Here is a 19401-nt window from a genome sequence, read left to right on the forward strand (position 1 = left end):
CTTACAATTAGCTTACATACATTTCAAAAAGAGCCAAAAAGGTGTAGCCTATGTTAAAGTTTTATTTCTTAATTTACTTCTGACAAATGTCCATATTTGTTTTTTGAGAGCTTCCCTCAGCTCTCTTTCGGCTCCAACACAATTTGTACCATTGTCTGACCTGAGGTTGGAGTATTAAGTCTCCAACCTCAGGTCAGACCTGCAATACAGGTGCACATGAAATGTTGGAGTGGCTTGCGAATGTCTGTCGAATATCCAACTTAAAACTAACTTCACTGCTGTCTCGAGCATACAGTGTCACATTTAAAACAGGTGAATGTGAAGATTTCCTTCTGAGCAGTCTATTGTGTGACACCAAGTACCGACTCTGTGGAGGCCCTTACTCTAATTGATGATAAAGCTAGATATGCCCGTAGGCGCAGCTGTGTAATAATCGCAGCGATGAGTTGTGAAATTTCGATACTCGGCCATCACCAACAACGGGTATGTTGTTATGCCGTGGTGAGCTGGGAAGCAGGTGTTAGCGGCAGATGCTAACCGCTACCGCTAGCCGAAGTTAGCATCACCAGAGAATTTCTAATGGCATCACTACAACGGCCGTATACTTGTTACCAGTGTCGGTGACAGTCGGGAATCGGTCCACGGCTCCAGCGCTTCACTCAGACTGTATTTCTTTTTCTTTGCGGTCCTGACTGCTGCTGAGCGAGAGAGACTAGGCAGCATCAGGGACAGCTAGTGCAGCTAGCAGCCCTGAGCTCTCCTACTCTGCTGCACGTAGCTTCACTTGAGCTCCGTCATTGGCTGGAGAGAAAACACGACTCTCTCGCTCTCCACCCAGAAACGTCCACGTGCACAACAAAACAGAGCAAAAGACCAAAATACAGGCTAGGGGGAGGGGGCGCTGCAGAAACAGCCACCACCACACAGGACTAGAAGCCCAGAGGTGATGATTCAGACGGATTTCATTTGTATTCAGTCTAATGTTTATTTTTGGGCACAAAACTCCAGACCTAACCTTTAAAGTTTGTGTCACTTGTCAAACAAGAAGTTGGTGAACTGTAAAGAGATGGTGGTGGTGGTGAGAGCACACTCTATTGCTATTTCTAAACCGTCTTTGGTGAGAGAGACATGTTGTTTACATTGCTGTCATGGTGTTGTGATGTGGGGGTTGTGACGTAGCCTACCTCCTTTTCACACCACTACATGATTGGTTGATGCATTTATTCGCCGGGCGAAAGCTCAGAAAAATCGACCTCCGCGTAACATTTACAGTCGGTGTGAAAGGACTCATGATAAACCGGGGTTCGAAAAAAATATTGATGCGCTAATTATTTGCACACAAAAATACGTCTCCGGTGTGAAAGGGCCTTTACTGTGCGTTCACACCAAAAGCAACAAAATCGCCTGTGGTTGCTCTGATCGCTCATATCGCGCCGCCTTGCCAGCTCTAGCAGGCCCTTGCACCAAGCGACCAAAAGGGGCAGGACTTTCAAGCTGCATTCAGGCTCTCTCAATTTCTCCTGCTGTGAGAATCCCAGTCTGCAATAGGCTGTCGCGTCGCTCATTTGCATTAATTTGCTTCTCGCAACTTTCGTTGCTCAAATCGCGTCGCTCACGCCACCGGTTGCTTATCTTTTGGTGTGAATGTGCAGTTAACGCCTGAGTCCGTTTTTTCCGCATGCATTTTTCGTATCTGTCATCCGACAAAAATTGTTACGCACAGGCACCTTGCACATTGAATCTGATGCGTTTTTATTTTGTGTTCCAAATTTCGGAGAGGGGGAAAATGGAGTCGTCAAGCAGTGAGGATGATTTTGTGGTGCTCTCACTTCTTGAAAAGAAAAAGAGAATAAGAAAATACCAGGTCCATCCGATCCTGAGAGGACACCGAGAGCAAGGGGAGTTCCACCTTCTTGTAAAGGAACTGTGGAACTATCCGGACCGTTTTCAGATTTACTTTAGGGTATCTCCTCATTATCCTACTTTTTCCATGTGTTTGGTTCCTCCTCCCCTCATTGACCTCTTTCATCTCCAGTATGAGTGTCCCAAAGACCCAGACACAGGAAAAACGCAAGATTGAACCCGCTGTCTCTGCTCCTCCTCAACCCAACACCAAGCATGACACACCTAACAGCTTCTCCTCTGCTGCCAGCATCTGCCTCAGGATTCAAGCTTTGGAGACCAGGAATGCTAAGCTGGTCCAGGACCTGTCAGCCATCCAACTGAAGCCTTCTCCAGCCCCATGTCCTGATCCCTCCACTGCCCCTGTTCAGAACCAGCTGACCCCAGAGCTGCAACAGGCCATGGAGAAATGGCTCACCGATCACATCAAGGAGTCCAATGCACTCAGGCTCTGAAAAGTCACAGACTTTGGACGTCCCATGGCTGACACAAAGGTTGGCCATTTCACGGTGCCCAGGGAACTTTGGCCATCTCTCTGTCTCACCCCGTAACAATAACCCATGTGACGTTGGACCACCTGCTGCACTACAACTCCCCCACCGGCACCATCGACTCAGCACCCAAAGACTTTGGATTCTATGGAATGAAAAACAACTCAGAAGAAGGAACACTGAACACTGGGGACATTCACCTATGATAAGCACGGCGAGCAGACACAAACGTTTAAGCTTCTTAATCCCAGTGATGAGGTTTATAGAGCTGTGAAACTTTGTGTCCTCAATAACTGGGGAAATGTCAAATACACATGTCTTTACCGCTTCCGTGTGCATGGAAAGATCGCTAACCCGTGAGAGAAAGTGAGCAAGAAAAACCAGAAGACCTGAACAGGAAGGAACCATCAACAATATGGCTGCAACAGGATCGCATGACCTCATCGTCACTAACGCCCATGTTGTGGCCAACCAGAGAGGCGTCCGTGTGAAGCTCACCAATGGAGACATGTACCACGCCACTGTGCACAATATAGATCCAGTGGCAGACATTGCCACCATCAAAATCACTGCATATAATCCTTTACCCACACTCACTGTTGGTCGGTCGTCTGACGTCCGTCAAGGGGAGTTTGTGGTCGCCATGGGAAGCCCCTTTAAGACTACAGTGTCAGCTTCAAGTAAAACAATTTGTGTTGGCAGCCGTTCATCAGCTCACATGTCGCCTGTCTTCTCTATATGGGTGATGACCAATAGAGAATGTGAAGCTGACGTCACGCCGCTTTGCGTTGGGGAACGACGGCGCCATCTTTGGAGGAACGCAAACGTAAACAGAGAGTGGGGACTGGATTCAAGACCCATATTTACTTCCTCCACTGACTTATCCAGACATCGTGAACTATCTCGTTTTTGGTATTAGTGCATATACTACTGTGGCATTTTTTTACGCAGTAGTACTGTCCCACCATGATTACTTTTAAGCGACTTTGGGGAACTTTTTTTAGGGAGACGAGCAAGTGTTTACATCCACGATCCTCCAAAGATGGCGTCCAACGTCCCACGGCGTGACGTAACTTCACATTCTCTATAGCTACACATTGATTCTATGTCCCATTTCTCAAATGTAAACAGAAGGATAATGAACCTGCCAGAATCTAAACACTTCAGTATTTATTCCCAGGTTTTTTTTTAATACAATGTGTTTTTGTACCTCAAAAAAAAAAAAAATAAATAAATAACAGGATCGCATGACACAACTTTTGATTTTGCTAGGTACAAGCTCAACAAGAGAACAGTTTTTCTTCTGGATGAACGCTTTTAAAGTTTTGTTTTCTCCTTTCACATGTATATAAAAAAAAAAAATTCATTCAAATACATTTTTTTGTAAGACCTGGCAATTCCTTTTGCCCTCTGTGGGGGTCATGAGTTTGATCATCTCTTCATGCAGTTTATTTGTGTCTTTTTTTTTCTTATTGGTCTAAATTATAGACGATAAATCATATACGTATGTTCATCTTTGGGGGTTACAGTGCTGTGAAACAGGGTGATGTCAGGAGATTAAAGTTACATAACATGCAGGAAATAAGAGCAATGAGGTGGGCCAAAGTCATTTCATAAACAGTGGAACAATAAACCCTGAGTTTTTATTGCTTTCTTGTTTTCAGAGTGGCTGATTATGTTTTTGTTTGAGTTCCTTTTCACTGTCAAGAGGAATTGAGGAATTTTATTTCCTCGCTCTGTCTAATCCAGGCCATCCGTCTCCTCTTTTCCAAACTTATGGTGCAAAAAAAAAAAACACACACAACAACAACAACAACAACACAGAAACAAATCATTTACATTCAAAGGTAAACAAGAAGAGACATGAGAGGTGAAGGGAAAAAAGGGAAAGGAGAGGGGGAAAGAAATAAAGAAATGAAAAAAAAAGCGCGACTTTTCCCGTCAGCCACCGCAGGGCTAGCGCCGTGACGTCACGTTCCGGGCGCTCAAATTTTAAAAGATGCACAAACCTCAAACTGACACGTTCCTTTTTCCCTCCAAACATCTGGACCGGTGGACGTGCGATCGACCTGAGCAGCGACAAAACGCCGTCTTGTGCTGCCATCAACTGCATCAACCGACCAGATTGCAAAGGACAACAGTTGGTTAGGTAAGGTATTTTCAAGCAAACCATGTTTTCAGTCAATTAAATTAAATATAAATCCACATAGGCTATGTCTGGTAACGTTAGCCATCAGGCGAGCGCTAGCTAACGTTAGCACAGACGGGTGTTCTACAATAGGCCTATCTGGAGTCACTAATTTTCATTTACCGTATTTATAAATTTGCTTGATGGCGTGGTGGAGCAGCAGGGTGAAGTGGTGGTTTAACCGTGAACCTGCGACCTTCCTGGGGGGAGCTTGCATGCTCTCCCCGTCCCGTGTCTGCATGTGAGTCTGCCCCGCTGTGCTCTGTGGGCAAAGCAATGCCCAGGCTGGATCCACTTTAGACAGGTCAGAGGTCACCATCACAGGGCTGACAAAAGAAATGACACACAAAGCCTATCTAACAGCTCTAAAGTCTTATCTTAAAGAAACCTAGATACAGATACAGTAAATAAAGTTCAATAGAACACATGATGAATGACATTTAATTTGTTTTTATCCTTTTTTCCCCCCAACTGGTAATGTGAGAATATCACTTTTATGCTTATACACAGAATTCCTTTTAAAAACAACTTAAACAAAAATATTAACTGAGAACTACAGAATATCACACACACACACACACGTTTTTGTCTGTTAGTAACCTGTTGTCTGTTTTCTGGTTTTACAGATTTCCTTTGGGTGACGTTAAGAGGCTGCGACACTGGGTGGACAATGTGAGGCGGAAGTCTTGGACACCCACTGAAATTCCCAGGCTGTGTGCTCTGCACTTTGAAGAGGAGTGCTTCATTTTGTGCGGTGGGGAAAAGTGCCTCACAATTTTTGATTACTCCCTGGAAGGTAAGAGATTGTCAGCCCCCACAAAGGTAAGTGTTTATCTCACACACAGACACACGTCGCTGATTACTCTTACTCAAAAAAAAAAAACACACACAAAATGTGGCAGAGGTCTGGGATAAAGACAGTGTCATTGTGATACAGGATTCATATGAAAGCCATATTGTGTCACTGCAAAACCAGTAGAAAGTATCACAGAGGAAATAGAAGAACAAATGCAAGACACAAGTTTGTCAGTGGAAACAACAACCACAGAGCACAACTACATTGTGAGGGAATCCCCAAAATCACTGAAATGTCAATTAGAGACTCAATTGTTTTCAATGGAGGAAAAATGAGAAAGTTGTCGTAAAAAATTGAAATTGGAAAAAGAACAAACCAAAAGACTGAAGCAAAGAGTAGATTCCCTGGCAGAGGTCGTCAGCGTCCTGAAGCAGAAACGTTGTTTGTAGATGTTAGAGAATTCCTTTAGTGGAGTGCCTAAGGAAATTCTCACCAGAGTGGAGCATGGAAAGAGGTCCAAAGTGTCACAGGAATTACAATCATTTGCAATGACTCTGCACTTCTATTCTGCCAAAGCTTATGCTTATGTGCGTGAATGTTTTGACCTCGCTTTGCTCCATCCCGATATCATCCGGACCTGGTACAGCAACATCTGTGCAGACTGAGGAGGGCAAAGAAACAATTTGTGCCTTGATGATGGATGAAATGAAATGAATATTCTGCAGGTACATTTCATGGATTTGTAGATCTTGGCTGTGGCACAGTTGATGACAGCTTGACACCAGCAAGAGATGCATGGCTGTTGCTGTTCATCAATCCTGGAAAATCCCTGCTGCATACTTCTTTGTCAATGCACTGACTGGGGAGGAGCGCGCAAACATCATCAGCGAATGCCTCCAACGACTTCACATTTCTGGGGTTCGTACACTGTCTTTGACGGACCATCTTGCCATTTTGCCATGTTGAGAGCACTAGGCGCTAATTTAGATGTAAATTCAATGAGGCCCTCATTTCCTAATCCTGCTGGTCACCTCACAAGTTGTCCATGTGGTTTTGGATGTGTGCCACATGATGAAGCAGCTCAGGTTCACTACAAACGCCATCAGGTAAAATCAAGTGGCAGTACATTGTGGAGCTAAACAAACTTCAAGAGGCAGAAGGACTGAGATCGGGTAACAAGCTGAAGATGGCACATATACAGTGGGACAGTGAAGATGAATATGTCCTTGCCCGTGAAGAAGGTGGGGACAATGAAATCATCAAAGACACCAGAGACAAGTGTCAAATTGTAAGTGATTATACTTCTGCCACATCTGTGACACATGAAAGAAAACATGAACTTGTCACAACTGTTGTCTGTCTGTCTGTCTTTGTAGTTTGGCCTTGGTGTCTCGCACTCTCTCTGTGTTTCCACAGATCCACCGGAGCTCCATCTCTCTGCATTAGCATTTGAAGCAAGCAGTGTTTCCCAAATTGCTGAAAAGTTCAGACCAGAAAGTTGACCCCTATTTCAGTTGAAAAACTGAAAAGTTGCAGTGCATCGATGGAGGCCAGACCAATGACCGTAGACCGTCCCAGTGCATTGACAACACAGAAGCCAAAAGCGTTGGTCATGGAGGACAGTGAAGATGAATATGTCCTCGCCTGTGAAGAGGTCAAGGAGACATATGAGGTTATCACAGGAGGGAATGTAAGACAAGACACAGGAACTTCAAAATAAAAAAAGTAACTAGAGACAAACCATGACATTTACACACTAAATAGCATTTTCTTGCTTTACAGATTTCCTTTGGGAGACATCAAGAGGCTGCGACACTGGGTGGACAAAGTGAGGCGGAAGTCTTGGACACAACCATTGACAATCCAATGCTGTGTGCTCTGCACTTTGAAGAGGAGTGCTTCATTTTGAGCGGTGGGAGAAAGTGCCTCACTTCAATTTTTGACTACTCCCGGGAAGGTAAGAGATTGTCAGCCCCCACAAAGGTAAGTGTTTAACACAGACACAGTTTAACACAGACACATGTCACTGATCACTCTTACTCAAAAAAAAAAAACACACACACACAAAATGTGGCAGAGGTCTGGGATAAAGACAGTGTCATTGTGATACAGGATTCATATGAAAGCCACCACCCTCTACACAAAACCCTCAAAGGTCAGAGGAGCAGCCGCAGTAAAAGGCTCATCTCCCTGACTTGCAGAACTGAGAGATTTAGGAGGTCATTTGTTCCTGCTGCAATTGTGTTATACAATACTTCTTAACATGTTTTGTGTCATTTTTAGCTGCCTGATGTGAATTTCCCTTTAGGGATGAATTATCTATCTATCTATCACTGCAAAACCATTAGAAAGTGTCAAAGACAAAGTGGAACAACAAATGCAAGACACAGACTGAAATGTCAATTTGAGACTCAATTGTTTTCAATGGAGGAAAAATGAGAGAGTTGTCGGAAATAATTGAAATTGGAGAAAGAAAAAAACAAAAGACTGAAGCAAAGAGTAGATTCCCTGGCGGTCGTCAGCGTGCTGAAGCAGAAAAGCCTGATTTCTTCTGGATGTGCAGAGATGTTAGAGAATTCCTTCAGTGGAGTGAAGAAGAAGTCCACAACAATGAAAACTGTAAAGATAGATAGATAGATAGATAGATAGATAGATAGATAGATAGATAGATAGATAGATAGATAGATAGATAGATAGAGCCTTTTATTTCACTGATGTGACATTGTACACGGATTCTTCTTCAACAGGCAACGCACCTGAAGGCCAGAGTTTCCGCTTATGGCCTTCAGTTGCAATCCACAGAATGGACCAAGATAGAGGTGAATTCAATTTCTTTTTTAAAAACAATTTTACAACATATGATATATATTTTTTAGATTGACCATTTTACTGTAAGATAGATTATGTATCTAGGAGCTGAAAGACATATTTGGTGGGAAACTCAAACTTAGGTCTGTGATGCTGTCAGGAGAGCTCAATGTGGAAGCAATCATCGCCAGACATTTGGGGATGCACATCACATCTATCTATCTGTCTGTCAGTCTGTCTATCTCTATCTGTTGCACTTTGTAGTTTGGCCTTGGTGTCTCGCACTCTCTCTGTTTCCACAGATCCACTGGAGCTCCATCTCTCTGCACCAACCTCCACCTGCATCGCCATCAGTCCTCCCATTAAGCTGGCCTGCCCTCCTTGCCTTCCCTCCCATCAGAAGCTGCCTTCGTCAACTCTTGTTATGGGTGAGGAATCTCTCCTCTGTTGCTCAACCTGAGGTGGAGGAGTAGCCTAATCAGTAGTTTTAAAAATACTTTCCCAGAATATTTGCTGCTTCTAGATTCATGTTTTTCACTGTGCGTAATCAAAATAACATATTGGATAAGAAATCTTAGTTTTAAAATGATGGATGCGGGGGGACGATTCATGTTTTTCAGAAATTAGCACACACAGCTCTAAGGCAGATGTTACTGAGCCAAGGATTTGCATGGGACTGTGACTGTTGCCACTATAGGGATTAGTTTAGCAGCTATTCCACAATATAAAACTAATAACAAGTAAAGATGCACAGATCCAACTTGTGTTCAGGTTCAGATTACTTTATTGTATCTGTAGGTAGATTTATTTTGCTGTCAGATGATCAGATAATGACATCCCTTTGAAACACAATATACACAAAAAACAATGAAATGTAACACAAAAACAACACAAACCAGCAGATAAATATGATGATAAAAGTGCTGTAAGCGCTCAAGTGCTGTTTAGACCTGTTGATAATGTCGTGGAAATTTTCTGTTGCTGTTGCTGGTGAAAAATGAAATAGAGACTTGGCCGGCCATCATGATTTTATTTCCTTGCAAGGAAAGGTCCATTCGACCCAAGTGGGTGATGTTAATGAAAAGACAAAGACAATGAGGCGACCGAAACACTTATACCTGAGGAAACACCCCCTCAGGTATGCCACACCCCTTTGTCTGCTGCAGGGGTCAGCCCCCTACTCAGGATATCTTTTCAGGTATTGGCACCGACATCCTGGAGTGTGATTAAGAGGTCTAATCAATGCACTTTAAAATACAAAAGGGTTTGAGTATATCATGAGGAAATGAGAGGTTGGGTGTCTCTGGAACTTGAAATGCAATTACAAGGTCTAGACATTAGAATACACAAATGGGTAACAAACAAAAGAAGATCTGATACCTTGGAGGGAAAGCAGGGGGTAGGGACGTCACAAGTGATGGAATATTCAAATTTACCATTACAATTCCCCCTTTTGATTATTCATTAATCACACAAGAAAAAGTCACAACTTAATCGTTATTACAGTTGCTAGAAAAAGGAAAATGTTGAAAAAGTAAGAAATCATAGTCAGGAAAAACAGGTATCAGTTACAATAAAACGATTAGGGTAAAGAAAACAATTATGTCAATTCTAAACATGTTCTAAACAAGTTGTTCTGCATTTAGGGGTAGGGTTGTCTATAATAGAAGGTTATCTGAAATGTGGTTTTCAAATGTAAAGATTTAAAATTCAGACTGACAAAACAAGTGATTACCAAAACAAGCACAAATTCAAAATGTTAGACAGCCTACTGGCACTTGACTTTCTGTCAACCTTCCAAATGTGTGTGGTGTCTGAGTTATGTAATCGATTGTAATATTGTCACGTGTTATTTCATGTCAGGTTACATCGTTAACTTGAATAAACATGTAATATTCAGTCCTGTTGATGATAGTGAAGTTTCCTGATGTAGCCAGAATGTAGTTGTGTGCAACACGATTCTGTAAAATCTTGAACTTTACTGCAGTCATTGCTTGTGAAAGCAGAGACATGTCTTCTGTAGAGTTCACAAGATTCTACATTGTCTATGTGGCTTTGTAGGTGTTTGGTGTTTGAGGACATCAACAAATCTTGTCCAGATGTTCTTCAGAAAGAAGTGGAGAAGTGAAAAGAGGAACGGAAAAGGGGCAAGGAGAGTTGTTGCTGGTTTCTCCAACGAACAAATGTCTTTAAGGTAGAAACATGGAACAGTGCCTGACCACGTTTCAGTTTCTTATTTGTGGTGAGTTTGGGTAGGCAGAATGTTCATGGATGGAGTTGAAGTGTGGCAAGGGTAGGAATCATTTTGCACACACGACAGTGGAATTTTGGCTGTTGAGGACTATGGTTCATGAGTTGGGGTTGTGTGTCTCTTGGTGCAGTGAAATTTTGATGTAATCCTCTTGGATGTATTCTTTGGGCATCATATCTATGCCTGCGCTGTTCTTCTGATCTCTTGATCGTTGTGTTCTAAAGGAAGTCTGTCACCTTCTTCTGGGCCATCAGGCCTGCGTTGCTCCTCAGATGTGCTGGATGGGTCTATCATCTTCTTCCGGGCCATCAGGCCTCCTCAGCACTTGTGGCAGTTTTAGGTGTGATGGAGAAGGTTCTATGCGTTTGGATGTTTTTTGTTGATTCCATGGAGTTCCTCTTTGTGTTGCTCTGGTTCACAGCAGATTTCTCTGTTGGCTCCTTCCTGCGGTGACTGGCATGCACCGACGCTGCTCTTTCAGTGATCTTTACAGCTGGAAATCATGAAGTGGTGTGGACGCTGGTCGTTGATCGTGAAAAGGCAGATTTTTACTTGCTGCATCTGTTGTATAAAACAAAACATACACATCCAATATCCCCCCTTTTGACACATGGTTTTACCCATGTGTCACATTAGCAAAGTGGGAGCAAAATAGTGAGAGGAGAGTGAACTTAAACAGATCTACTAGAATGTGGCAAGGAACCAAATCAGGTTAGATAGTTAGTTTGTTAGTTTGTTAATGGTTATTCTTGTCGGTCCAGTCAGGAGTCAACCTGTTGGAAGATAGCAATTCAGTTATGTTCTTTTCCATCATCTGGTGGGGGAAAAAGAGTGATCAAAAGAATGATAGGGTTTAAAATATTGTATCTTATGACAGTAATGTTGGACATTTCTAAAAGTACAGTGTCAAATTTTAGTAGGTTCATATTTGATGAGGCCAAACATCACAGTGACTGACAACCCACAGTGTCTTAGGGACCTCCTGCAGGGCTGAAATAGTTTTAACTTGTTTCAGACAAAAACAAACATACAAACAAACAAACACACAAACATACAAACAAACAAACAAACATACAAACAAACAAACAAACCTAAAAAGTGTTTTAGGTACCAGCTGGATTTTCTTTGAGTGTGCACAACAGATGTTAAACTCTTAAGAATAGCTCTATATTGATCAGATGTTTTCTTGCCAATTGGCTGCGCGCTTACATTGTTTTTCTCAAATGGGTCCCAATCTTCTCTCTAATTGCAAGTGTAAATGTATAGAACCAAATGGTTCGTGGTGTACATGTCAAAATTGAATTGGTGTGAGAGAGAATGATAAAGCACATCTGTGTTGTCCGGTAGATGTGTGCTCACATTATCGACTCTCTTTCCCAACCAACCTTTCTCATATGTCTCATCAGGTCCTGGTGACACAAGAGGTGCAATGCACTTCCTCTGTTGTCAAAACTGTTTTTCTGGCTTCTGTAACAAGCTTGGAAAAGGCCGTTAAGGGTTGCAATTTCCATTGATATGCATACTGGTCTAGGGTGTGGTGAACAAAGTAGTGTGAAAAACATTTGATTCCAAATTAGATCAGTCTGTTTTGCTACATCTGGGGTTGAGACCAGACAAAGGCCTAATTTGCACATTAAGTATCTGCCCATCAGTTTAATGGGGCATTTGGTCCATCTGCACGTTTAAGTGGGATGGTAATGGTATCTGTAACTATTTTGACCTGATGAACACAACACATAATTTTTTCTCAGTTCTTTCATAACTAGTGTCAGTGTTCAAATACAATTTGTAGCTATGTGTATAATCTATACACTCTATGGGTGTGTGTGAATGTGGTGCAGTACCTTTTTCAGATTCCACAGGTTGGTTAAGCTTGTCAGCAAGGATCCATTCCCCTCCGACCACCCCCATCCTCAGTCTATGTTTGTTTGCTGGAGTTGATGATGTTCTTGTGGGACAGTTACGTACCCAATGTCCATGTTGGCGACAATGATAGCAGATGTCACTGGGAACTCTTCTTCCCAACTTCCTGTGTCCTTTCTTTTTGTGTCCATGACTGAGTTGTCCATGTTTCCAGACTGTGTTGATGTCTGTAGTCCATTCACAGAAAACCATTGTTGTACCTTCTGGTCCTGACACTTCAACCATGGGCATGTTGAAGGCTATATCCTGATTGGAATGGTGTAGTCTGTGTGCAATTGGAGAAGATGATGGAACAGGCACATCAGAATGGGCTGCTCCTGAGCTTGGTTTTTGTTGTGGCGTGGTGGAGTCTGTTTCTCTTCCCTTGCTGGGTGTTGCAGAGTTGTATGACGGTGGAGCTGAGGGATGATGGTGGATGGCCGTTGAGGTCTGGATCCAGCTTCAAAGCTGCCAACTGTGGAAACAAAGAAAAGGAAATCTACAAGCTTGGTGCTGTAGTGTTAGTGTGAGTTGCATTTTTTGCATTTCTTTCTTTTTCAAAATTTTCTCTTTTTTTTTTTTTTTTTTTTTTAAAGAAGCAATTCTTGTGTTGCTTTCGCCATCTGTAAACATTCTTTTAACCTTTCATGATTTACAGACTTTTTTCCTCATTTCACTTTTTTGTTACCGTTAATATTTTCTTCAATAGCAGTATTCTTCTAAAAACCAAGGGATCCCCCTACTGGGAATCCAGACTCAGCGATACAAACATTCAAATATTTAAAATTTTAGTTCCCACATTTCTTTTGTTCTCATAATATCCACAATTGACCCTCCGGAGACCTGCCTCAACGGAGCCTTACTCCCCATTCCAGCTGTGGAGGCCGTGCACGACAATTTCAATACAGACGTCTCTGTAAGGACCACTTTGTTACATATATCAATATAATAAAATATTAATATAACCCGCACAAGTGATAAAAGCGAAACCCAAAGTATTAAAACTTTGACCCCTGAGTCATAGACTCAGATACAATTGTGGATAAAATCAGAAATGGAAATGTTATGCCAAATTAAATCCCAAATTTAAAGGAAAAGAATAAAAAATGTCAATATTTCAGTGCTCACCAGAGAAATTTCCCTGACTTAGTTCGCAGAATTCCAGCGGCAACGATCCAGGACGACAGTAGCAGCCCTCCCCTCTTTTTGAGGTTTGGAGGCTGGAAAACTTTTCTCTTTCCAGGCTGGCCTATCGCTGCCAGCCGTCCATCCCAGACGATTGCACGAGGAATCCCGGACGAGCCCCCAAATTGTCGTGGAAATTTTCTGTTGCTGTTGCTGGTGAAAAATGAAATAGAGACTTGGCCGGCCATCATGATTTTATTTCCTTGCAAGGAAAGGTCCATTCGACCCAAGTGGGTGATGTTAATGAAAAGACAAAGACAATGAGGCGACCGAAACACTTATACCTGAGGAAACACCCCCTCAGGTATGCCACACCCCTTTGTCTGCTGCAGGGGTCAGCCCCCTACTCAGGATATCTTTTCAGGTATTGGCACCGACATCCTGGAGTGTGATTAAGAGGTCTAATCAATGCACTTTAAAATACAAAAGGGTTTGAGTATATCATGAGGAAATGAGAGGTTGGGTGTCTCTGGAACTTGAAATGCAATTACAAGGTCTAGACATTAGAATACACAAATGGGTAACAAACAAAAGAAGATCTGATACCTTGGAGGGTAAGCAGGGGGTAGGGACGTCACAAGTGATGGAATATTCAAATTTACCATTACAATAATCAGTGAGAGAGCTCACTGGACTTTATTTTCTATAAAGTAACATGAGACCAGGGATGACTGAGCCTGAAGTGGTTAAATGATTAAATGAAGAATAACCTTTATTATGACACTGTCCTGGTGTATTCTAGGTACTAATGGCAAATCTCTCTCGCTCTTTAGGCAAACTGCAGTCTGTCTGTAACCCCTGAGAACTGTTTTCTAGGGCTGCCCCCAAATAGTCGACCAAGCACTGGTCGACCAAAAAATCATTAGCCGACCAAAATTTCATTGGTCGATTGGTCGCAGGAAAAAAAAAAAAACATTTGGAGCCGTGTCTTGTCAAAATTAAGCCAACATCAATGACTGAACTGTATTATGAAAGGCTATTGGGCTTTTATTTTGAAGGGCCAGATACAGGAAGTCATGACGTGACACTTTTTTTTTTTTTTTTTTTTTTTTTACACGGCACGGCAGTCTCTCTCGTATCACCGCTGTCACCATTAGCGGTGCTGTCTGAGCCCCGGTCCCGTCCCACAGCGCTCACCGGCGGTCAGTCTCAGTGTCACGGAGCGGATCCATGATAGTCCCCGCTGCAGTCAGAGACCCGCACCCATAGATATATGTCTATGCCCGCACCGCTCCACGCCGCGGACCCCCACCCCCGCACCCCCGTCACACAGCCTGAGCTCAGTAACTTTTTACCCTCCTCATCTACTGTGTTTATTGGTGATAAACGGGCATTCTGCCGGTAATAACGGTGAAACCCGACCGGCTTGTTGTTGAATCTCGGACCCAACACGGCCGGAGTCACGAGCATTAATTAATTAGTTCTCAACCTGACCGCGGGCAGAAAAAAAAAAAAAAAACAATTTTTTTTTTTTTTTTTTAATTTTTAATTTTTAATTTTTTTTTTTCCGTCAAGGTGGGGGGGTCGATTAGTCGACTAATCGCCATAAGTGACGACTACTGGTCGACCAACAAAATCTTTGGTCGGGGGCAGCCCTACTGTTTTCAGCACCCAGGGATGGACAGCTGCAGCCTGCCACCCCTCTGCTCGGCTGGAGCAGCGGCGCCCTCTGCAGCCGTAACGGCGCCGGGATGAGCGCTGACGAGGGGGTTTATACTTTTTTGTTTTGAACTGTGCCCTCGGCGAGGAGCCTGGCTGCAACAGCTGAGTTTTTATGTTCTTTATTTGTGGGGGTAACATGTGTTGTGCACTGTGGTGAAACTGTGCTTGGTGGCCACATGGGAACAGAGAAAGGGGGCGGTGGATCTGTCCCGGGCGGTGGGGGTGAGCTAGGACCTCGTTGTGCTGAAACAAAATCCGCCAGTGTGATGAGTTGATCTTCTTCCCGTCAGGAGGGTGTGAATGGCGGTTTTTCACGGCAGCCACGGCGGGCGGCGAGCAGGTTTTCGGGGAAGGCAGAGGTTAAACGCCACACTTTTAGTTAGTTTAGTTTATTGTCATATACACCGAAGGTACTGTGTACAGTTAAATGCAATGAAAAGCAGTGTGGCAGACACCTCCTTCCTGACACACGCGTGCTCCATGGTGTCGATGGCGGGACGAAACAGGCCCCTGGAAGAGTCAAACTCCGCGTCCATGGTGTCTTGCTTCTTCTCCCTGTCTGCCAGTCCAGACTAGACAGGTTCAACAGCGACCGCTCACCTGCTCACAGCCAGGCCCATGGAGCAGCCGCAGCCCTGGACAGCTCCGAGCCCATGTCGTAACATTAGCTCTCATCGCCCATCGCCCCTCATCCATCGTGACCAATCGGGCAGTTGTCGGTCTGAGAAGTGAAGCTCACTTCCGCATTCAAAAAGCTGCAATCCCCTCGGCTGTCGCTGGGGGCTGGCTCCAGAAGGGAGCAACTCCAATTGAGCCCCATGTTAAAATAGCCGATTTTACAGCTTAAAAAAACATATTTACAGCCTGGTACATTTTATTTTTTTGGTCTCAATCGATAGTTTCTACCCCCGCACACACTCTGAGGGGGGTGAATTTTTTTTAAACTCTACCGTTTTACTATTATTAGGTTTAAAGTTCTGGCCAATTAGGGCACAGAACCGTTGAGTGACAGGTCCGGCGACCGCTGCTACGAGGCCAGTGGGCGGGCTCTCGGCCGGCCAACGGCCGCACCGCTCCAAATATGGCAAGTAGAATCCAACATGGCGCGGTTCAAACCCCCGTAGTAGCGGCACAAAACAGACTCCCCCAAACCAATGGGTGACGTCACGGACGCTACGTCCATTCTTTTTACAGTCTATGATCGTGACGTCTTCCTCCACCTGGGTGAGCGGCGGCGGGAAGTCCATAATGCAGCAAGCTTGGTGTTGGCTGTATGGCGAGTGGATAGTGCCACGGTTACCCAGCCAAAGGAGACTGTCGTGTGGAATTGACGTCTGAACTACGTCGCCTCACCTATGTGTTGATAAGTACGTCGCCTCACCTATGTGTTGATAAGTACGTCGCCTCACCTACGTGTTGATAAGTACGTCGCCTCACCTACGCCGCCAAAGCCTCTAATTAATTAGATTAAATCGAGTCCAGGCCACTGTTCCCTCTAAGGTGTTTTACTGTGCAATTGCACACTGCTCCCCACCTCTTTGCTCAGAAGACAAAAAAGTTGCACACTCTGTAGTGCAACTACGATTTAAGTTTTTGCTTGAGAATTATTATTACTGTTCATATCAAGAATACTTCAATGCCAAGAGTTGATGACACCAACTTGATGTTAGTTATTTTTTTGACATAATTATATGGAAATAAATGCAAATTCTATTTTGCCAAAACAATATTGTATTTTGTTATCATTAACTGTAGCTGACCTAGATATGGAGTAGCCTAGGTAATGTTGTCAAAAGAATCTGTTATTAATCATTATAGTAATAGCCAATTGTATTGATATTTGGAGTTGTAGAGGTGAGGCCATAGCACCAGCATGTGGACGTACTGTGTTCGCTTAAGCTGTCGCTCACAGTCGCTCAAGCAGGTCATCAGGGGAGTTGAATTTCTGCTCAGAAGTTTTGAAAATTAGAGGGAACATTGGTCCAGGCCCTATAATATTGTCCTATAATTCCTACTGACGACGACTGCAGTGAAGTTAGTTTGAAGTTGGATATTTGACAGACATTCGCTCACTCACTCGCTTCTCAATACATTAAAAATCCATATAAAATATAAGATGTGTTCAAATGCAATAAAAACAGGTGTGTGTCATAGAGGAGGCTTAGCTCTACCATCCTGTGTTGATTTTGAGCCAACAGGTCACATGACCTGGGAGTTATTGAGCTATAGGCTAATGCTCATATTTACTGTATAAAATATATTAAAAAATCATTTAAAATAGTAAATGTGTTTAAATGCAATAAAAACAGGTGTGTGTGTCATAGAGGAGGCTCACCTCTGCCATTCTGTGTTGATTTTGAGTCAACAGGTCACATGAATTTTTTATATATTTTATACAGTAAATATGGGCGTTAGAGCTCAATAACTCCTAGGTCAGGTGACCTGTTGGCTCAAAATCGACACAGGATGGTAGAGCTAAGCCTCCTCTATGAGACACATCTGTTTTTATTGTATTTAAACACATTTAATATTTTATATGGATTTTTGATTTATTTTATACTGTAAATATGAGCATTATAGCTAAATAACTCCCAGGTCATGTGACCTGTTGACTCAAAATCAACACAGGATGGTAGAGCTAAGCCTCCTCTATGAGACACACCTGTTTTTATTGTATTTGAACACATCTTATATTTTCTATGAATTTTTAATGTATTGAGAAGGAGCGAATGTCTGTCAAATATCCAACTTAAAACTAACTTCACTGCAGTCTGACGACGGCGTAGTAGCGACGACGTGTGTTTCACACGTCAATGGTGGCGACGTTAGTTTCACACGTCACACGTTTGTGGTGACGACGTACTTAGTTCAGACGTCCAGAGCAGGCGTAAATTTGTTGGTAATTCTAACATACGCCGCCGTCACGTCGCCGCCGTCACACGTTCCTTCAGTGCACTCGCCGTGACGTCGCCGCCGGTCTCTCATCTGCTGTCCCGTCCACTCCCATTCAAAAATCCACACGTTCTGACGGCGACGGGAGGGGAGGTTGCTCCTTCTCCTTCTCCTGGTAATCCTTTATTTGGCACAATAAACTCGCCATATTGGCTGATGCCCATGCACACGATGCAGAGAGGGTGACTGACCGTCCCGCCGCAGGGCAAGAGCGGGAAGGCGCCTCTTTGTTCTTCTGGCCGCTAGCATCGCTGGTATCCAGGGTGACCGAGGGGGAAGCCATAAGTTAACGGTGATCCCGGGTAAAAAAAAAAAAAAAACACATCGACGGGGTTACAGGAGGAGTACGACCGGTGCGGAAGTCTGCAGTGGTGAGCTGCGAGCTAACGAAGAGAGACAGGCTGGGAGGGATGGGCTGCTGCTAGCTAACGAAGAGAGACAGGCTGGGAGGGATGGGCTGCTGCTAGCTAACGTTAGCCTCTCCGACGCTGACCACGACGCCCGTTGCCAGGAGCGACTCTGCGGAACAGGCGGGAAAGTTCCCCGCGACGAAAAAAACAGTCCTGGGCCAGACGAAAAAAAGGAGGATAACGCTGCAGGAGAGCTGCGGCTAGGGTTACCTACACGGTCCGGTTAGTGGGCAGTTAGCAGGATACGGATCCGATCGAGCTGCGGTTAGTTTGTTGTGTAAAGTGAAAGCGGGAATGACCGTTTCGGTGACCGCAGTGTCTTTATAAGGGGGAGAGCTGGACTCTCCTGTCACCGCTGTCATTGGTCTGTTTTCTGACAGACGTGACGTCATTGAAGCTTCCGACCAATGAGAGCGCTGAAAGATACCGAACGGAGTTAGAAAGAAAACTGTCCCGGTTTTTTTTCTTTCAAACTTTTATATTGAATGAATCGGAGATTTGAAATTTCAGCAGCCGTTTGTAAAAGCAGCAAGTTTTAAAAAGTGACATTACAATATTTCTCCCTAAAAGTTTGAATCTATCTCAGCATATTATTGTCCTCACTGTATAATCTGGTAATTGTTGTTATTAAAAATGTGTTGTACAAAAGTGGTGCATGCTAATAACAAATTCAGAAATTGGAACAAATGACTGGTTTAGTTGAAGATTTTCATCTGATGGTGAAAAACTGATTTTCACCTTTGAACATTTCTTATAAGTGATTAATATTGATTATCATCATCATTATTATTCTTTTTTTTCTCTTTATCTTTTTTGGAAAGCATTAAATTCACAATCAATATTTTACAAAGTGT

This window comes from Trachurus trachurus, assembly GCF_905171665.1.
Source record: "Trachurus trachurus genome assembly, chromosome: 6".
NCBI lineage: Eukaryota > Metazoa > Chordata > Actinopteri > Carangiformes > Carangidae > Trachurus > Trachurus trachurus.